This window comes from Hemiscyllium ocellatum, chromosome 39 (assembly GCF_020745735.1).
Source record: "Hemiscyllium ocellatum isolate sHemOce1 chromosome 39, sHemOce1.pat.X.cur, whole genome shotgun sequence".
NCBI lineage: Eukaryota > Metazoa > Chordata > Chondrichthyes > Orectolobiformes > Hemiscylliidae > Hemiscyllium > Hemiscyllium ocellatum.
Window position 1 is genome coordinate 20,819,547 of NC_083439.1, and position 22,820 is coordinate 20,842,366.

Sequence of the window (22,820 nt, forward strand, 5' to 3'; positions counted from 1 at the left end):
GGGAGCTGGAAGTCAGAGGTAGTCAGCAAGAACATGAATAATTAGTTGGTAAGGAATACAACACAGGTAGAAGGGTTTTGATGAGGCAAGATTTACAGGACATGGAGAAGGGGCAGCAATTTATTCAATGGGATGGCCAAGCCCAGAAGTGACAAAGGCATGCATGAAAGTTTCAGCAGAGTGTGGGCTGAAGAAAAGACGGAGGTGATGCCCCACAGGAAACAGTGTGCACTCTTTGGAATGGACAAACTTTGGAGTAGGAAGCTCAGTTTAACATTCAATAGGATGCAGAAGTTGTTAACAGATGGTTCAGCCAGAGAAAGTGGCTGAAGAGACAGATGAAACCTATGCTAAGAATTAGTAGCAGATGCTGAAGACAGTAGCTTTAATCTTCTCAACATTCTTGAAATTGTAATTTCACCAAGAATGGATGTTGGACAAACAGACTGGCAGAAGCCAAATATGTGGGTATGGAGGAAGCCAAGAAGCAACAGAGATAGCCAAATGTTGATTTAAATATTTGGAACAAAGAAATACATATGCTCCTCATATTTGCTGCAGTGAAGGAGGAGAATTTAAAAGGAATAATCATGAAGGAAAAATGCTTGCGATTAGCTTTGTTCTCTAAGATAATCCTAGAATAGGGGGTGGACCAGCCAGATGTGATAATATACAGCAGTAAACCAGATCTGCAAAGATCTGTACCCCTTTAATCTAGGTGAATAAACGTGAGGACCATAACATGGAGAACAAAAAAGTTGAAACTGAGAATGCTAGGGTTGGGCGCAGTTTGCAGACATTAAAAGTGGAAATAAGGGATTGGCTGAGCAGGTAGGATGCACTGGAAGTGTTGCAATGGATGTCAGGTCAAAAACTAGGAAGCTGGCAGCTTGGAAGAGTGGTTGTAATTGAATTGGAAAAGAGTTTTTTTCAGTACAGCTGCAGAAAGAGGTCAATGGTGCATGGGAATATGGATGAAAAGAGAAAGTTCAGTAAATGAGAAAAACAATCAATGCAATTGGTAAAAAAAAATGCCTCTGAAAAGTGTAGAGAGAAAGAAAATCTGAAACTTTTCACTTGACGCTGTTCCTATATATATGTGATTTGGAGATGCCGGTGTTGGACTGGGGTGTACAAAGTTAAAAATCACACAACACCAGGTTATAGTCCAACAGGTTTAACTGGAAGCACACTAGCTTTCGGAGCGACGCTCCTTCATCAGGTGATTGGGGAGGGCTTGATCGTAACAGAATTTATAGCAAAAATTTGCAGTGTGATGTAACTGAAATTATACATTGAAAAACTGATTGTCTGTTAAGCCTTTCATCTGTTAGAATACAGTGATAGTTTCACTTCTTTCATGTGTAAATCACAAAATCCTTTTTTTTTAAAAAGTTGCATCCTCGGGTTAGCAGTTAACAATGGTGATAGCTAGACAATATGTTGAAGGTGTTAGCCCCCTGTGTTCTCTGTCTATGACCTGATGTTTAGATTGATTCTAATCTAAAAAGTGAGATAACAGAGTTTTACATAAATTCATGCAGTTTTTGAGCTCAGAGTTCTACATGAATGTATGCAGTTTTTGAGCAAAGTGCAATGTAACTCTGCAAGTACACATTCACCCCACACAAAATATATGTGTGCATGTGGGTCTTTGTCTGTGTGTGTGTCTGTCTGTCTGTCTGGGGTGGGGGTTGTGAGTGTGAGAAAGTGTGTGTGTGTGTTTGTGTGTATGTGTGTAGTGAGTGCAGAGTGTCTTAAGTCTGTGAGGGGGTGCATGTGTGAGTGTGGGAGTGTGTGTGTCTATAAGGGTGTGTGTGGGTGTCTGTGTGCGCATCTGTGTGTACCTGTGTCCGTGTGTATATGAGAGTGTGTGTGTGTGTAGGAATATGTGTGTGTGTGTGTGTGTGTGTGTGTAGTGCAATGGTGATCACCTGTAATGTGACATGAACTCAAGGTCCCGGTTGAGGCTCTCCCTATGGGTACCGAACTTAGCTATCAGCCTCTGCTCGGCCTGGTACATTGAGGCATGGTACATTGGGGAAACCGAGCAAAGGCTATGACAACGGATGAATGCGCACCGCACAACAATCAACAGACAGGAGGGTTTCCTCCCAGTTGGGGAACACTTCAGTGGTCTAGGACATTCAGCCTCGGACCTTCGGGTGACCATCCTCCAAGGTGGACTTCGGGACAGGCAGCAGAGGAAAGTGGCCGAGCAGAGGCTGATAGCTAAGTCTGGTACCCATAGGGAGGGCCTCAACCGGGACCTTGGGTTCATGTCACATTACAGGTGATCACCATTGCATTACACACACACACACACACACACACACACACACACACACACACACACACACACACACACACACACACACACTCACATACACACGGACACAGATACACAAAGACGCGCTCACAGACACCCACACACACCCTTATAGACACACACACTCCCGCACTCACAGATGTACCCCCTCACAGACTTAAGACACTCTGCACTCACTATACACACACACTTTCTCACACTCACAACCACCACCCCAGACAGACAGACAGACACACACACAGACTGACAAAGACCCACATGCACACATATTTTGTGTGGGGTGAATGTGTACTTGCAGAGTTACATTGCACTTTGCTCAAAAACTGCATACATTCATGTAGAACTCTGAGCTCAAAAACTGCATGAATTTATGTAAAACTCTGTTATCTCACTTTTTAGATTAGAATCAATCTAAACATCAGGTCATAGACAGAGAACACAGGGGGCTAACACCTTCAACATATTGTCTAGCTATCACCATTGTTAACAGCTAACCCGAGAATGCAACTTTTTTAAAAAAAAGGTTTTGTGATTTACACATGGAAGAAGTGAAACTATCACTGTATTCTAACAGATGAAAGGCTTAACAGACAATCAATTTTTCAATGTATAATTTCAGTTACATCACACTGCAAATTTTTGCTATAAATTCTGTTACGATCAAGCCCTCCCCAATCACCTGATGAAGGAGCGTCGCTCCGAAAGCTAGTGTGCTTCCAATTAAACCTGTTGGACTATAACCTGGTGTTGTGTGATTTTTAATCTATATATAAAAATTGTCAAAATCAGAGAGTAATTTTCAAACCCCTTCGCAAAGATACTTTTGCATAGAGTTTCTGCAAAGGTGAAATACTGTCAAAACATGACTTGCATTGGTTAATGAGTGGAAATTATTTGCTCTATCAAGTGTCCACATAAACCAGCCAGACTAATTCCACTTTCCTTTCAATGCCCAGTACTCTTTGAAAATCTTTATATGTAACTTTTTAATTCCCTTTTGGAAGAATTATGGACTTTGCTTTGACAATGGTTTCCAACAGATTATTGCAAACTCTTTATTTCAAGACCTTTTTTTTAATGTCCCCATTAATTATTTTCATCATCAGCTTCAATCTGTGCTCTTTGATTACAAGCACCTATCGACTTTATTTCAAACTCAAAAGCTATATTGGGTCACCTCTTGGCTGCAGTGAAAAGATGCAATTTGCTTCATCTTTCCGATCATATCAATCCCGGTAACATCCCTGTGAACCTAGGCTGAATCTTTACAACTGATGGCCTTCTCCAGCCCACTGCAGTCTTCACTTTCTCTCTTCTGCAATAGGTTATCTACAAGTGAAAGATATGCAAGGGCAGTCCAGAATGGATTGAATCATGCTGTGGTTCTCCATCCCCATGCAAATAAGGAACCTGACCTTCCATTTCCATTAGTAACTAATCTCATCATGTAGGAGAATTCAAAACCTTTGTGGAACAAGTAAATTGAACCATGTCCAACTAAACTCTAGTGCTCCAAAATGGAAAGGCATTACAATGTATTATTAACAATTGTATTCATTAATAATGAACCCATTGTAATTATGATATAGTTTTAAATTAAATTATGTATTTCCTTGATATATTTACACAACAAAGAATAGTTAATAGTTGCACATTGGAACAATATGCAGAACCAAAACTGATAGGATTGGTTTCAGTACAAGAATAAGTAAGCACCAATAATTAATTATTAACTAAGAATATCTATCAAAAGCTATAGTAACTAAAGCAAAAGCTTACTATTTTTCCAAAAAACCTGAATGCAAACTATTTCACAAGTCTAATTTTTTTTTGTCTGTCTTAAGCAAGAAAGGAGAAACTGAGGACTGCAGATGCTGGAGATCAGAGCTTAAAAATGTGTTGCTGGAAAAGTGCAGCAGGTCAGGCAGCATCAAAGGAGCAGGAGAATCGACGTTTCGGGCATAAGCCCTTCTTCAGGAATGAAGAGGATGTGCCAAGCAGGCTAAGATAAAAGGTAGGGAGGAGGGACTTGGGGGAGGGGCGCTGGGAATACGATTGGTGGAAGGAGGTGAAGGTGAGGGTGATAGGCTGGAGAGGGGGTGGGGGCGGAGAGGTCGGGAAGAAGATTGCAGGTCAAGAAGGCGGTGCTGAGTCTGAGGGTTGGGACTGAGAAAAGGTGGGGGGAGGGGAAATGAGAAAGTGGAGAAATTTGCATTCATCCCTTGTGGTTGGAGGGTTCCCAGGCGGAAGATGAAGTTCTCTTTCTCCAGGCGTCGTGTTGCCATGGTCTGGCGATGGAGGAGGCCAAGGACCTGCGTGTCCTTGGTGGAGTGGGAGGGGGAGTTAAAGTGTTCAGCCACGGGCAGTTGGGTTGGTTGGTGCAGGTGTCCCCTTAGTCCAAGAACTCCCCACCTACGTTCGGCACACCACCCCACGCCCTCCATGATTTTCGCTTCCCTAGCCCCCAACGCCTTATCTTCACCATGGACATCCAGTCCCTGTACACCTCCATCCCCCATCACGAAGGACTCAAAGCCCTCCGATTCTTTCTTTCCTGTCGAACCAACCAGTACCCTTCCACTCACACCCTTCTTCGACTGATTGAACTGGTCCTCACTCTGAACAACTTCTCTTTCCAATCCTCCCACTTCTTCCAAACCAAAGGAGTAGACATGGGCACCCACATGGGCCTAAGCTATGCCTGCCTCTTCGTAGGATATGTGGAACAGTCCACCTTCCACAGCTACACTGGCACCACCCCCCACTTTTTCCTCCGCTACATCGATGCTGTATCGGTGCTGCCTTGTGCTCCCACGAGGAGGTTGAGCAGTTCATCCACTTTACTAACACCTTCCACCCCGACCTCAAATTTACCTGGACCGTCTCAGACTCCTCCCTCCCCTTCCTAGACCTCTCCATTTCTATCTCGGACGACCGACTCAACACGGACATTTACTATAAACCGACTGACTCCCACAGCTACCTAGATTACACCTCCTCCCACCCTGCCCCCTATAAAAACGCCCAATTTCTTCGCCTTCGCTGCATCTGCTCCCAGGTGGACCAATTCCAATACCAAACAACCCAGATGGCCTCCTTCTTCAAAGACCGCAATTTCCCCCCAGACGTGATCGATGATGCTCTCCACCGCATCTCCTCCACTTCCCGCTCCTCCGCCCTTGAACCCCGCCTCTCCAATCACCACCAGGACAGAACCCCACTGGTCCTCACCTACCACCCCACCAACCTCCAGATACATCGTATCATCCTTCGTCATTTCCGCCACCTCCAAACAGACCCCACCACCAAGGATATATTTCCCTCCCCAACCCTATCAGCATCCCGAAAAGACCACTCCCTCGTCAGATTCACACCCCCCCACCAACCCAATCTCCACTCCCGACACCTTCCCGTGCAACTGCAAGAGATGCAAAACTTGTGCCCACACCTCCCCCTCACTTCTCTCCAAGGGATCCTTCCATATCCATCACAAATTCACCTGCACCTCCGCACACATCATTTACTGCATCCGCTGCATTCGATGTGGCCTCCTATACATTGGGGAGACAGACCGCCTACTTGCAGAACGTTTCAGAGAACACCTCTGGGACACCTGCACCAACCAACCCAACTGCCCCGTGGCTGAACACTTTAACTGCCCCTGCCACTCTAGTAAGGACATGCAGGTCCTTGGCCTCCTCCATCGCCAGACCATGGCAACACCATGCCTGGAGGAAGAGCACCTCATCTTCCGCCTAGGAACCCTCCAACTACAAGGGATGAATGCAGATTTCTCCAGTTTCTCAATTCCCTTCCCCCCACCTTTTCTCAGTCCCAACCCTCAGACTCAGCACCACCTTCTTGACCTGCAATCTTCTTCCCGACCTCTCCGCCTCCACCCCCTCTCCTGCCTATCACCCTCACCTTAACCTCCTTCCACCTATTGTATTCTCAGTGCCCCTTCCCCAAGTCCCTCCTCCCTATCTTTTATCTTAGCCTGCTTGGCACATCCTCCTCATTCCTGAAGAAGGGCTTATGCCCGAAACGTCGATTCTCCTGTTTTTTTGATGCTGCCTGACCTGCTGCGCTTTTCCAGCAACACATTTTTAAGCTTAAGCAAGAAATGCAACATTTATTGTATAATTTATCTTGCTTCTTCAAAATTCCAAATTCTATATTGTATGCAAGCCTCTCACAACATAGTTAAAAATCACACAACACCAGGTTATAGTCCAACAGGTTTAATTGGAAGCACTAGCTTTCAGAGCGCTGCTCCATCAGGTGGTTGTGGAGGACACAATTATAAGACACAGAATTTATAGCAAAAGTTTACAGTGTGATGTAACTGAAATTATACATTGAAAAATACCTTGATTATCTGTTGATTCTTTCATCTGCTCCAATGCCATGATAATTTCACTTCTTTCATTAGTAACTTGCAGAGTTTCATTGTACTTTGCATGAATTATCTCACTTTTTAGATTAGAATCAACCTAAACATCATGGCACAGACAGAGAACACAGGGAGCTAACACCTTCAACATATTGTCTAGCTATCACCATTGTTACAGTTAACCTGAGAATACAACTTTTAAAAAAAAGTTTTGTGATTTAACATGAAAGAAGTGAAACTATCATGGTATTGGAACAGATGAAAGACTCAACAGACAATCAAGGTATTTTTCAATGTATAATTTTAGTTACATCACACTGTAAACTTTCGCTATAAATTCTGTGCCTTACAATTGTGTCCTCCACAGTCACCTGATGAAGTGGCGCTCTGAAAGCTAGTGCTTCCAAATAAACCTGTTGGACTATAACCTGGTGTTGTGTGATTTTTAACTTTGTACACCCCAGTCCAACATTGGCATCTCCAAATCAATTCTAACAGCATAGTTAGGTACAAAGACTGCTTAAAATAACTGAATGCGGTTGTTCTTTTTCTCTCAGTTTATAGGATGTGAAGCCAAGTATCAATGAAATCACTAAGGAGTGCATAAAGTTTTTCTCGATTGGTCGATTTAGAGTTCCTGTTGCTGGGTATTACAAAATAGTTTCAGATGAGTTAGTGGATGTGTGAGAATGGTGCAAGACAGATAAACAGTAGAGACCATCTCAGCATCTCAGCTAATCTGTAACAGATTGGGGGCGGGTGGTGTTTCCTGGATGAGGGTTGTGAGAATCAGACATGTGGAAAGCAACATTTCAAACCAAAATAATTGTCTTGGTGAGCCTTGTTTTTGGATTGACAGTGTGTAGTGGCAAACAAAGGCCTCTATTTGTGTTTTCTCACCTAAACTGTAAAAGTGCATGAGATCTGGTCATTTATCCATCCACAAGTGAATACACAAAATGCATTCTACTTGGGAAACGTAACTATACAACCCCCAAAGATCTCTGGTTTTTATTGAGTTGGCTGATCCCAACCAGGTCATCAGATGGTGGTTTGCTAGTGACAAAATGTTACCATATAAGGCAGAAGAAAAGTATCCAACAGGTTACATTTCTCAATCATAAACCAGTGATAGATGTTGGAAACAACAAATGTGGTGGGATTAGATCATCACAAAAAACAAACTTGGGTGCTCTGTACAATAGAAAATCCTGTCAATGCTCAGTGTTCAATATCACAAGTAAAGACTGCAAAAGATATGGAAGAATTGTCAGGACATTTGAGAGAACAGACAGCAACAAATAGTCAGCTGTTTCTGGAGAGAAGCAGTTCAAGACGTTCAACAGAATTTCCTTACCAAACTACAAATATAGTAAATGTATCCCATTGATGTATTTCAACTCTAGTAACATTAAATAAATATTTCTCAAGCAAGGAACAAAGATGCAATTCATAATATGTGGTAACAACAGGAAAAAGACTTTGTCCATATCCTCTGTAAGGTTAATGGAAAGAAGTACAAATCGAAACCCACTATATTTAAATAACAGAATGAAACAGAGCCAGTTAAAAATAATTCACAGATGTTATACTCCTCACACATTTCAGAACATGGATCTCAACAACTCTGCCACATGTTATTGAAGTAAGATATAATACTCTATACCTTTCTGACAAAGGATTAGACAGTTCTAGCTCCTTCTTTCCATCTACAGTCTTAGGCTTGCTATATATTTGCTAGTCATAATGCAACAAGGAATCTCCTATAATCAATATTTAATTGAGCTTACTGAGATAGAAGACCCGATGGAAGTTACCACTTTGGCTTCTGCACTGAATCAAACCTCTTTGAAAGTACTGCTTGCATTCAGAATTGTTGGTTAGAACATGGAACTTGTTACTACAAGAAGTACCGGTAGTTGAGGCAAATAGTATGGAAGCTTTTAAACACAAGTTGGATAAATGCTAGGTAGAGAAAGGAATTGAAAGTTTTTCTGATAGGGTTAGATGAAGAAGGGGAGGTGTATGGAGCATAAACACTGGCATGAGCCTGTTGGCAGAATGGTCTGTTACCATGGTGTAAAGTTCCATGAAATTTTATATAATTTTTACTGCAAACAGTTAGCACCCAAAAAAAAGAGGTACACCTAAACAATCAGCAAGAGATGAAAGTGCTGATGATTAAATCTTCTTTTAAATGTCTGAAAATATATTGCCACAATTGTTAATATTGTGACTCATTATCAATCTTGAATAGAAATATTTTGGTACATCTTTCTCTCTAAGCAACTTTTGTCACCTTCAATGTATTCATATAAAGAGTCAAGTTGAATGAGTGTACTTTCATGGCATTAGATGAGTAGCAACTATTAACAACTGAGCAGCTACAGGGTAAACTTGTAACAATGCAAATCACTATTTAAATGGGCACACCTGAGTAATGCACAATTTAGAAATCCATTTAACTCACAATTGTATCTTGCTCTCTGATTTTAATTCAGGAAGGTGATTTAGATCCTGGATCTTACTCTCAATCACCATAGGAAAATTCCTCTCGCACATTAATGGGAACAGCCAATCAGCACTGGAAGCAAACATTGGGTGGCAAGGAGACTTGATCTGCATTGAAGACAAGGTTCTCAGCTTTGGGTTACCTTGCAGAACAATGTTCAGGAGGGCCTCACAGTCAGGGCACCGGGGATATCTGAGGCAGGAGACTGAATCTTTCTAAAGTCATTATTAAATGAATTCATAAACCAAGGTGCTGAAGGTGTCTTTGGATCTTTGCAAAAATCCTCTCAGAATTCTACCTTCTCTATGCTTGCTTCTTCTTTATATAAAGTTGGAAATGGGTAAAAAGTAATTTTCAAGGGGGAAACATAGTTCAAGCATCAGGTACGTCAACCTTTGGCCTTTTAGTTCTCCTGTTGGGCAATTTAAAAGTTGAAAATTGAATATAAAACTGAATGCACTGCCTGTGAAACTTCCTTTGGTGCATTACAGTTAGATATCATATAATTTGTACCTCTTAAGAACTGAGAGTATTTGTCAGAGTGATCCTTCAATCCAACATCTATTTGTTTGCTTGCTGAAATAGACACAAATTTCACAAAGATCATTAAGTCTGAGGTCTGCAGATCACGGCCATAAGTTGACACAGCAAAAGAACAACACCACTTTTCCCCCAAACTCATATTTCTTGTACTCACATACTCAGCATATAAGTAAACTTCCCTTATCAGTTACAGCATAGTAGTCAACCTCAATTTTTCACCCTACAAATGCACACTTTTCTTCTTGGTATCTTACAACTGGGTACAAGAGATCCAGCTGTACTGGAAAGGTGCACAAGAGTTTAAGATATGTGCACAAAGCAGGACCCATATGGCAAACAGCAAACAAGGTGACCAGCCGTACCTACGATTCACTTTTATGCTCAGTGTATGAGTCAACCTCAGTTTTCAGAGGGATCTTTCAAAGCACCGAAGCTGGTTTTGACAGTCACCTCTGATGCCATATTTAACTGTACTAATATGTCGTTTGAAAGTTCACCATATCATTGAGATAGGATATTTTGTTTTTGACTTTTATGTCAACAATGGCAGATGGATATTTAATATTCATATGATAACTGATGTTGGAAAATTCACTTCAAAGTTCAACCAGTTTAATTTTTAACGTTAAAAACAGTCTAGATAGAAAACTCTTCCACCTCAGTTGCCTCCATACCAAAACTAGGCAAAAGTGAGGACTGCAGCTGCATACCAAAACTAAACTAACCATCATAAATATGAATGTTCCACAGTTTGTGGATGACACAGCAGCATTATTGCCTACTCTGCAGCAGATTTTCAAGCTATTCTTGACATTTTGCAACAAGAAGCTTGGCTCATCCTGCATCACTGCCAGATCAAAACTAATGTTTGAACCCTAAATGGTCAGCCAAGTATTCCACACATCATCTATACTGAAGGAGAAGCTCTGGAATATTTAAACCACTCCCCAAATCTTGGTAACTGTCTCTCTCAAAAAGCCTCCTTTGATAAGGAGATCAAAGACTTGATTAGGCATGCCAGCACCTCCTTTTCAAACTACCACAGTGAGTGCCTCATAGCCAAAGACCTCCACGGTCAATGCAAGTATAAGTGTACAGAGCCACTGTCACCATTGCTCCCAGTACTGCAGTAAGATATGTACAGTAGTTTGGCTATAATGTATATCACTGATGTTATCATCTAAAGGAATATCTGAGACCTAATGGAATGAGGAAACAGGTGATGGACAAAGGATATTTTCTAATCAACTTTTTGTTGATGTTATTACACAATCTGGTGCAGGAAAAATTTGAACCCTGCCTCCTGGCTTAGAAGTATGGATCACGACCAGTATGCCACAAGAGCCCCAGGTGATGTATATATTACTTAGAGTTAATTGGGTTTCAATTAGTCGTACAAATATGGGGAGAAAGATATCAGTGGGGTTATGGAGTGTGGTTAACTAAAAAAAAGCTCTCACATTAAGAGTCTGGACTTAAAAAATCTGTTTACATTAAGGTATCTTTTGAAGTATAACAGCTAATACATAACAGAGCTAAAGAACTTATATCAGCAATGCTTCCGGTCCCTCAGGTTTCAATGGGAGAAGTGGTGAATTGACACTAGTGTCTTTTTTGATACCAGCTCCACAAACATTCAGGAAAAACTCCTGCTAAATCAACTTTGATAGACTAGATGCTTGATGATTGAAAAGCATTTTCCCGCCAGTTTTCTTCGCTCTCAAACAACCGATGTTCCAGGGAAGTTCTGGGCAGGGAGGTCCATGGTTAAAATTTTCCCTGAAGTGCAGCAGCATTAAAATTAATGGCTGCAAAGAACTTGCTACCAATTGTTCAGAATGATGACAACTTGTTCATCAAGTTGCTTTGAGTCACAAAGATGACATATTGCCTGGCAGTGGAGGAAAAATATATATAAGCAAATCTTGCACTCTGGATGCCACCATCTTTTTGGATATCCTGGTTCACGTACCAAAAGATCTGAGTCAGCCCATTCAATGTCTTAAAAACCCATGGATGAAACTCCTGACTTTGAATTGCTGTCATCTTCAAAAGAAGGACCAGCAATCCAGCACAGCAGTTGAAAGGACCTAAATAAAATTGGTATGTAAATTACAGGACAAAAATATGCTATATTATACCAATAATTTAGCATATCTCATATCAATTTTGCCTCCTCTTGATTTTGCTGTTTAGAATTCTGTAAATAATTGACAAAAATTATCTCATTTTAATGATATCATAGTATGTAGATTTATACCTTAACAGCAAGCAATACTGAGGACTAAATGGACTCTTTGTTCCTTCCAAAAAGCTTCATGTTATACTGCCCAAAAAAGAAATACCACATGTATGTGTGTAACTACATTTGGGAATTGAGATTAGTGTTTTTCTATGCTATTATAATAGATTGCATATATACTATATCAATGTTATTATATATATATATATATATACACACACACACAAATTAGAAGAACATTGAAAAGCATGATATATTTTCTTATTTTTAATTTTTCCTCAATTGGTTGCTTATAATAAATAATGTTCTGCTTTATTTTTTAGCTTCTATCCACATTTGACTACATAACCTTTTTAATGACCAAGATTGACCAAGGTGTTCTTGGTTCCTATTCAAATAATTTCAATCAAAATTGCACTTTAATTTAGCATAAACCTCACTATGAGATCTCATTACCGTAATTATCCAATTCCCACACTTTTCAAACTTACCAGTTTATCAGCATCCTCAAATTAGCAGTTAATTATAGTTAAGTAAAGATTACACATTTACCAGGTTCCTTAAGAAATGTTTGTTGACAGTAGGTTCTGTTACCTGTTCAATTACTCAGTAGAATTACGCAAAGAAATGGAAGTTTCGATAATGTTGAAAACAGGCAACCTGAAACACAAAAGCAGCTCTTATATTGTGTTATATTTTTATATAATGGTTCTGATAAAAGTTCATCTCAACCTGAAATGCTAGGCAGGATATTTTACCCTTGCTATTGGCAAGCTTGGACAGAGGAAGGGCAGATTATTTGCTGGAGTGGTATTGTGCCCTGAATTCTACCGTCTTGTTGCCTCCACCACAATTAAGTTCTGGGCAGGGAGGTCCATGGTTAAACTTCCTGACCACCCCCACAAATTTAGGCCCTTAAGTGGTCAATTAAAGACAACTTAAGTGTCTCATCCCGTTGCTACTCAAATTAACCAAGCTGTAAGCAATCCTGTCACCATGTAGCAGATACAACTGGTCAAAATGCTGTGGCTTCACGTCATCTCAGTTTTTGGTAGCAGCTTGATCAAAGGCATTAGTACCTCCTCGAGGGATTGAACATGAGAAAGCAAGACAGTCCACTCCTCCCTTTGCTTCCAATCTCATTGCTTTCTTCTCCTTATGAAACCCACCATGTGAATCACCCACTTTCTCACCACTTTACCCACTTACGGCCTGAGACCCTGTCAATTCATGGACTCTAGTGGGTGATGGGAGCTTGTTTTGTTATGGTGGCAACTTCAACCTCCTTAGTATTTATTATTGCTAAGCATAATCAGCTTGGTGGGACTTCCAGATTTGAAGTTTTGATCCCAGCAGTGACCTTGCTACTGCTTAGTTGGCATGTGATTCGGTGGTCTTCCTAAAGAGGTACCATGAATCTCTCGTCAGCCTTCCAGGTGGTGGGTGAGACACCACAACAAGATTCTTGCTGTAAACTCTGTTCCTCTCCAAAGATGCTGCCTGGCTTGGTGAGCAATCCCAGAATATTTTCTTTGAATTTCAGATTTTTAGTACCTGCAGTATTTTATGTTTACATGTGTCCTATTCCAGCCCCAAATAAAACTCATTTTGCTGGTTCAAACATTTAAAGAAGTCAAAGGGAAGGGCAAGAATGGTAATTTAATATTGGAAGAGATATGATCTTCAGGCAGGACAGGGAATGGGTGTAAAAGAGACAGGTGGTATTTACGTTATTAATTAAGGACTCAGTTACTGCAGAAAGGAGGGCTGGGAATTTGGAAAGGTGCTCAAATGAGGCTTTGTGGGTAGAGTTTAGGAATAAAAATGGGGTTATCACACTGCTTGGAAATTATTGTAGACCTTGTAAAAGTCAGCAGGTTAGGCCATAGATAGAGTACTGTGTGCAGTTCTGGAATTCACATTATCAAACAAAGTCACCATAGTCTTACCAGGCCATAGGGTTACTCGCCTGGCCATAGGGTTACCCTACTCTCCCATAAGGTTACACCACGGGGGTTTATTCTTGTTGCGGTCGGAGGGGTGTGGTTCAAGGACAGAGGTGCGGGAAGTGGAGGAGATGCAATGTAGGGCATTGTTGATCACGTGGAGGGAAAATTGCGGCCCTTGAAATAGGAGGCCATCTGAGATGTCCTGGAGTGGAATTGCTCCTCCTAGGAGCAGATACAGCAGAGACAGCAGAATTAAGAATAAGGGATAGCATTTTTACAGGAGGTAAAGTGAGAGGAGGTGTGAGTTGAAAAATGTGGTGCTGGAAAAACACAGCAGGCCAGGCATTTTCTTTGCAGGTCTGGGAGAGTGTTATCCTGAGCTGGGGTAGGGCTGACTGCAGGGAGTGTAGGTGGCGGCGCATGGCTTGAAGCGTGGAGCGGAGGATCCAGAGGGAGGTCTGTTGTTGGAGGCTTTGGATTTGTTGCAGGTACAGGTTGTCCTGGTTGGGTCCAAATTGTGTTGGTTTGAATGTAGTCCAGATTCCATGCAGGCTCAGTCAGTTCCGTAGGTGGGTGCTGAGGAAAGAGATGTGGCTGTAGTAGCGAGTTTGCCTCAGGACGTGGCTGAAGAGTTTGAGGGCAGAGGAGATGACCTGGGGGATGCAGTGAGAGAGGGACTCACTGAGATCCTTGTAGAGGGAGGAGGAGAGCTTCTTCAAGGAAGGCATCCTTGCAAGAGGATTCGCAATAGTTAAGATCAACTAGGAGAAAGTGAGGATTGCAGATGCTGGAGTACCAGATTTGAAAAATGTGGTGCTGGAAAAACACAGCAGGCCAGGCAAGGAGGTGTGCTCCAGGAATTGGTGGATTTGAAGTAGATGTCCGTGTTGAGTCGGTCACCAGAGTTGGAGACGGAGAGGTCCAGGAAGGGGAGGGAGGTGCCTGAGATAGTCCAGGTAAACTTGAGGTCAAGGTGGAAGGTGTTCATGAAGTTGATGAACTGTTAACCTCCTCGTGGGAACACAAGGTGATGGTAATACAGTAATCAATGTAGAGGAGGAAAAGGTGGGGGATGGTGCCAGTGTAACTGCGGAAGATTGACTGTTTCAAGTATCCAATGAAGAGGCAGACATAGCTGGGGTCCATGCAGGTGCCCATGGCAACCCCTTTTGTGGAAGGATTCAAAGGAGAAGTTGTTGAGGGTAAGGACCAGTTCCGCCAAACGAATGAGTGTGCCAGTGGAGTGATATTGTTTGAAACAGAGGGTTTAGATGCCTTCATCATGGCAGATGGACATGTACAGGGACTGGATGTTCATGGTGAAAATGAGGCATTGGAAGCCGGGGAAATGAAAGTCATATAAGAGGTGGAAGTTGTGGGTGCTGTCCCGAACGTATGTGCTGAGTTCCTGGACCAAAGGGGACAAAACAGTGTCAAGACACGAGGAGATAAGTTTGGTGGGGCAGGAGCAGCAGAGACGATGGGTCAACCAGGGCCATCAGGTTTGTGAATTTTAGGTAGGGGGTGGAACTGGACGGTGTAGGGTTCCAGGACTGAGATTGCAGGCTGTGGATGGGAGATCCCCTGAGGCAGTGAGATTGTGGATGGTCTGGAAGATGATTGTTTGGTGATGGGAGGTGAGGTTGTGGTTGAGAGGGCATTAGGAGGAGGTGTCCATGAGTTGGCACCTAGCTTCAGCAGTGTAGAGGTCATGCGCCAAACCTCTGTGCCTTCCCCCCTTGTCTGCTGGTTTGATGGTGAGGTTGGGGTTGGAGCAGAGGGAGTGGAGCTCTGTGCTTTATGACAGTGAGAGGTTGGATTGGGTGAGAGGCATGGACAGGTTGAGGCAATGTCACGGCGACAGTTGGAGTTAAAGAGGTCAAGGGTGGGTAACAGACCAGCATGAGGTGTCCAGGTGGATGGAGAATGTTGCAGGTGGGAGAAGGAGTACTCGGAGTGTGGGTGGGGGTCCCGATGGAGAAAGTAAGCATGGAGGCAGTGGAAGAAAAGTTTGACGTCACAATGCTTCTGAATTTGTTGACCCGGAAGCATAGCGGGATGAAGGTGAGACCATTACTGAGAACTGACTGTTCATCCTCAGTGAGGGGATGTCCGGGGGGATGGTGTAAACTCAGCAATGCTTGGTGGGGGGGGGGGGGACTAGGACCTGGTGTAAAGCTGCAGTTGGGAGTCTCTTGAGTGGATGTGGTCTAGGTCACCAAAGGAAGCTCCCTAAACTGTGGTGGGTCAGGGGGAGCAGAAGCGATATGGTCCACCCAAAATGACAAAGACTCCAAGCTCTCTGTTTCTTCCTCTCATACCAACCCAACCAGTACCCCACTACCGACACTCATTCGATTGGTGGAACTGGTCCTCATCTGGAAATTATCCTTCAAATCTTCCCACCTCCTTCAGACAAAGGAGGTTGTCATGGGCACCTGTATGGGTCCCCAGCTATGCCAGCCTCTTCATCAGATACTTGGAACAGAGGTAAAAACAATAACTGCAGCTCCTTGGATGCTGCCTGAACTGCTGTGCTCTTCCAGCACCACTAATCCAGGATACTTAGAACAGTCCATCTTCTGCAATTACACTGGCACCATCCCCCACCTTTTCCTCCACTAAATTGATGACTGTATTAGTGCCACCTGGTGCTCCCACGAGGAGGTTGAACAGTTCCTCAACTTTAGGAACATCTTCCACCCTGACCTCAAGTTCACCTGAAAATTTGTTGCTGGTTAAAGCACAGCAGGTTAGGCAGCATCCAAGGAATAGGAAATTCAACGTTTCGGGCATAAGCCCTTCATCAGGAAACCAGCTTTAACCAGCAACGCATTTTCAGCTGTGATCTCCAGCATCTGCAGACCTCATTTTTTACCCTCAAGTTCACCTGGACAGTCTCAGACACCTCCCTCCCCTTCCTGGACCTCTCTGTGTCCATGTCCAGTGACTGACTCAACATGGCCATCTGTTTCAAATCCATCGACTCCCACAGCTACCTGGACTACACCTAGTACATGGAACATTACAGCGCAGTACAGGTTCTTCATCCCTCAATGATGCGCCAACCTGTGAAACCAATCTGAAGCCCATCTAACCTACAATATTCCATTATCATCCATATGTTTATCCAATGACCATTTAAACGCCCTTAAAATTGGCGAATCTACTACTGTTGCAGGCAGGACATTCCACACCCTTACTACTTTAAGTAAAGAACCTACCTCGGACATCTGTCCTTTATCTATCACCCCTCAATTTAAAGCTATGTCCCCTCATGCTAGCCATCACCATCCAGGGAAAAAGGCTCTCACTGTCCACCCTACCTAATCCTCTGATCATCTTGTAGGTTAGATTCCCTACAGTGTGGACACAGGACATTTGGTCCAACAAGTCCACACCAAGTCTTCCTTCTGAATAGTAACCCACCCCCTTACATTTACCCTGAACGAATGCACCTAACACTATAGGCAATTTAGCATGGCCAATTTACCTGACCTGCACATCTTTGGATTGTGGGAGGAGACCCTAGCATCCAGAGAAAACCCATACAGACAAGGGGAGAATGTGTAAACTCCACAAAAACAGTCACCAGAGGTGGGAATCAAACCCAGGTCCCTGATGCTGTGAGGCAGCAGTGCTAACCACTGAGCTACCATGCCGCCCCAATGTCTCTTGTATGTCTCTATAAAGTCACCTCTCAACCTTCTTCTCTCTGAGCTCACTAAGTTTACAGGAAGATAGCTGTTTCTTTACTCATTGAAAGCTAGGGCTTGTCTATGAGACTATTTCCAAGGCTGGCCCATTTTTAGGAGTTATTGCAAAGGTGCCCCTCCACCCTCCCTCCTGTACAAATGCTATCCCTTAGTCCGAATTCCTCCACCTCTACAGTATCTGCTCCCAGGAGGAGCAGTTCTATTCCAGGGCATCCCAGATGGCCTCCTATTTCAAGGACCACAATTTCCCCTCACACATGATCAACAATGCCCTAAAGTGCATCTCCTCCACTTCTCACAACTCTGTCCTGGAACCCCACCTCCCCAACCACAACAAGAATAAAACCCCCGGTCCTCACCTTCCACCCCACTAATCTTCAAATGCAGCGCATTATCCTTTGCCATTTCCACCACCTACATTCAGACTCCACCAACAGAGATATAGTTCCCTCACTAACCCTATCTGCGTTCCGCATAGACCATTCCCTCCAAGGTCCAAGTACCCCCCAAATCCACCCTCCAATCCCGGCACCTTCACTTGCCACTGCAAGAGGTTAAAACCTGCACCCACACCTCCCCCCCTCAGCTCCATCCAAGGCCCCAAAGATCCTTCCACATCCAGCAGAGATTTTCCTGCACATCCAAACACCTCATCTACTGTGTCTGTTTCTCTCGATATGGTCTCCTCTACATTGGGGAGACAGGACAACAACTTAAGGAACATTTCAGGGAACATCTCTGGAACACAAGCACCAAACAACCTCACCACCTGTGGCCGACCACTTCAACTCCCCCTCCACCAAGGACATGAAAGTCCTGGGTCTCCTCCACCGCCAACTTCAAGCCTGGAGGAAGAACACGTCATCTTCCACCTTGTGACCCTCCAGCTACACAGCATCGATGTTGAATTCACAAGATTCCTCATCTCCTCTCCCCCCATCTCATCCCAGATCCAACCATCCAATTTGGCACTGACCTCTTGAACTGTCCCACTTGTCCATCTTCCTTCCCACCTATCCGCTCCTCCCTCCTTTCCGGCCTATCACCATCAACCCCCCCACCCCTCACCCCTAACCACACCCCCACCCTTTTATTTATCCCTCAACTCCCCCCCTCCCCGCCTCCAAATTCCTGAAGAAGGGCTTATGCCCAAAATGTTGATTCTCCTGCTCCTCGGATGATGCCTGACCTACTGTGCTTTTCCAGAGCCACACTTTTCAATTCTAATCTCCAGCATCTGCAGTCCTCACTTTATCCACATGGATTACAAGAACAGGGAAGTTACATTGAAACAGTAAAAAACGTTGGTTAGGCCACAGCTGGAATACTGTATGAGGTTGTGGTCGCCATACTATAGGAAGGATGTATTTACAATGGAGGGTGCAAAGAAGATTCATGAAAATGTTACTGGGATGGAGCAGTTTATTTATGAAGAAAAATCAGATGAGCTCTGGTTGTTTTTTTTGAACAGAGAAGGTTGAGAGGGTACCTGATTGAGCTGTCCAAGATCATGAAAGGCATGACAAAGTGGATAGGAAGCATCCCTTCCTCTAAATTGAAGGGGACATAACTTTAAGGTGTGAAGCAAGAGCTTTGAAGGGGATTTGAGGAAAAACATTTCATCCGGAGGAAGGTGACAATCTGGAATGGAATGCTCAGTAGAATTGTTGAGGTGGGAAATCTCACAACTTTTAAAAATTATTTGGATGAGCACTTGTAAAGTTGTTCTATTCAAGACTATGTGCTGGAAAGTGAGACTAATGTACATTTAGAGTAGTATTATCGGTGCAGACTCAATAGGCTGGAGGGCCTTTTCGGCATTGTATAATTCTATGATTCTGTGAAATGAGAGCTGGCTAGGATATAATTACTTACAATCAATTGGAAAATCTTTAGGTACTATGTAACATCTATAATTGTACAAAGTTGCACTGTTCACATTTAATTTATAATTTTTAAATGTCTGAGAAGAATAATTAAAAGTTTTAGGTTACATACAACATTAGTAAGGCCCCAGTAAAACGACTGACAACTCTTTCACTGTCAAACTAGGTTCCTTTTATAGCAATTATATTGTCAAGAATTTGTTTTCATACCATCATTTTCAGAGTGGTGTGGGTGCACAGTGTGGGGTTCTACAGTCTCGTCTCATTAATCTACAAAGAGAAAATTGAGGTTTAATTACCAATGAAATGTTTCAAATTATAAAATAGATAATTTGGAATATAGCCACAAGGTGTAGGTTGAGGCATATAGAATGGGCAAGTATTTATGAACAAGTTAGACAAAAACAAGTGGGGCGGGGTGGGGCGGTGGTGGTCTGGAATATTTAGATGGCTAGAGTGTGGTGCAGAATATTGCCAACAGTGTGCTTTCAATTCTGCCTTATGTACTTCTTGAGCCCTGCCTCTTAGCCTTGCCCAACAGTGATATCATAACATGAACCATGATTAGCAAACTTTGGACATCATGAAAGGTATGTGGAAAGAGAATTCCCTTTCCCAAGAAGTCATTGAATGTATTCAGGGCAGAGTTTTTAATAGCATAAGGCCGTTATGGGGGTGGCAGGAAAGAAAGTGGGGTTGACACCACTACCAAATCAATCATAAATTTAATAAATTGTAGAGCAGGCTTGGAGAGTCAAATACCCTATTTCTGCTTCCAAATCCTATTTTTCTGTCAGAACACAAGAGAAAGAAATGTGTTGAAATTAGATGAACTAAGATCCAACTTAAGGGTGGATTTCTCATGTGAAATGCTATATTTCTGAAAATATTGATAAAAAATAAAATTGATGACAATATAGTAACTATGAGAAAAAAACAACTTGAAGTTGAGACACACAATGTAGTTTTGTCATCCCTTGTCTTAACACAAAAACTGACCTTAGTAGTGGTTTAAAATTCAGCTGGGAGGAATTTATTACATGAGCAAAAAGGCAGTCCGGAATGCTACATCACAATACAACTTCAAGTTTTCTTCCTGTAGATTTAATCAAATTATGCTGCACCTTGTGCTCGTTTTGTCAAGTTCCATCTGCTAGTGATTGATAATCGTTTTGTACTTGGCCTAACTTGCCTTGCTGCTGAAAATTAAGAGGTTCCACTTACTTAAAGGGGACGATTCTACCTCAATCTTTTGAGAATTTCAATTGCTACCATTTTCCTTCAAACATCTGTTCAGCACTGAAAACGTGGAAGGTTCAAGTGAGACCATTTCTTAACTAAATCAGTGGTTTTCTTGAGTAGTCTCACTGACATCTACTTCACGTGCCTGAGGTCTGCAAAACCGGTTTCTGAGTTGCACAATATTAATGTGTCAATTTAAGCAGTGGGGTCACACTAAGTACATACAGTATTCGTATTTCCAGTTGCAGAAATGGGTGATGACCACTTTTAAGATATAGGTCAGACAGTCCTTACCAGTAAACTGGGATAAACATTGACACAAAGGAGCTCCTTCCTGCAGCAGCCGAGGATGCCAGGCGCCTGATATTAGTCTTCATATGTTTAGGCGGCACCTTAATCCGCCCTTAAATTGAGTTTTGTTTTTCTTTCTCTTTCACCGAAGATGCACCGTGCCCGTTGCCGAGATGAGGGGGTGCAGTCTGATCGCTGCTGCAGGGCTTTGTCTCTGCGAGGACGCTGTTGCCACAGCAACCAGGAATTGTGGCGTTTTTCACCGGCCCCTGGTCTGAGCGGGAAGGTAGTTTCTTGGCTTCCAGCACCTTCACAGCTCTCCACCCCCCACCTCACCAGGAAGGAGCTCGCATGACAGTATGATCCTGGGATGGGGAAAACCAGTCTCTAACAAGAGGGCTCGCTCATGAGGGAGGAAGCAGTGACCAACAGCAAAAGCATGGAAGTCATAGAGAATATTGGAGTCAATGGGGTAGCACGCTCCCTTGAGAGCTCAGCAGGGAATTCGGTGGTTCTTTCTGTCTTTTGTGAATTGCCTGAGGCCCACAGATGAGGATCTCATGAACAGAATTAGGAACCAATGGTAGAACCAGCAAATTTCAGGTCGATGATGATGGAAAAGTTGGAACCTCAGTTAGGTCATATCTGCTTATAGGTAGAGGATCCGTTAGGAAGAGGACGTGAGAAGCTTTCTTTTCTCCCTAGTCTTTTTTTTTGGATGAGTTAGGAAGCTTCTTGATTATTAAGGGATTCAAGATTATTGGTGGTAGTCAGGAAAGTAGAAGTGAGTCCACAATCAGATTGGCCATCATCTTAGCAATAGCAACGCAGGTTCAAGGAGATGAATGTTCTACTCCTGATTCCAACTAATCTTAGTATATTACTCAATGAAAATGGGAGGCTTTTACAAGCAAATGAAGAGAAAAAAGAGGGTTGTGATGCATGAAGAAATGAACAAAGGACAGCCCAAGCTTTTAGTATGTATCCTTTATTGGTCAGAATATTGAGTAAAAGAATTGAGAGGTAATGTTGTGGCTGATCGGGACGTTGGTTCGGTCACTTTTGGAATATTGCGTGCAGTTCTGGTCTCCTTCCTGTTGGAAGGATGCTGTGAAACTTGAAAAGGTTCAGAAAAGATTTACAAGGATGTTGCCAGGGTTGGAGGATTTGAGCTATAGGGAGAGGCTGAATAGGCTGGAGCTGTTTTCACTGGAGCATCAGACGCTGAGGGGTGACTTTACAGAAGTTTATAAAATCATGAACGGCATGGATAGGGTGAAGAGACAAGGCCTTTTCCCTAGGGTTGGGGGAGTCTAGATCTAGAGGGCATAGGTTTAGGGTGAGAGGGGAAAGATATAAAAGGGATCTAAGGGGCAACTTTTTCACACAGAGGGTGGTGCATGTGGAATGAACTGCCAGAGTAAGTGGTGGAGGCTGGTACAATGATAGCATTTAAAAGGCATCTGGATAGGTATTATGAATAGGAAAGGTTTAGAGGGATATGGGGCAAGTGCTGGCAAATGGGACTAAATTAGGTTAGGATATCTGGATGAGTTGGATCAAAGGATCTGTTTCCATGCTGTACATCTCTATGACTTATGTCACCCCACTACAGAGAAAACCAAAAAGCCCAAACCAATTTAGTGTGATTTTGAGGGAAACTTGGGTCTGGGAAAACACACACACACAAAGTGATGAAAAGTTAAATGGACAATAC

The 22,820-nt window shown here is 42.9% G+C and overlaps 1 protein-coding gene across 1 annotated transcript in view; it reads right to left on the reverse strand.

Moving 5' to 3' along the window:
* The window catches only part of LOC132834198 (protein FAM81A-like), a 59,714-nt gene extending 38,289 nt beyond the window's left edge, over positions 1 to 21,425 (reverse strand). The window contains exons 1-2 of the mRNA XM_060852864.1: positions 21,107 to 21,425; positions 12,614 to 12,679 (exon numbers count right to left, since the gene is read on the reverse strand). The gene's annotated coding sequence lies outside the window, so the exon portion shown is untranslated. The remainder of the gene's footprint in view (positions 1 to 12,613; positions 12,680 to 21,106) is intronic.
* Positions 21,426 to 22,820: the final 1,395 nt, after the last annotated feature.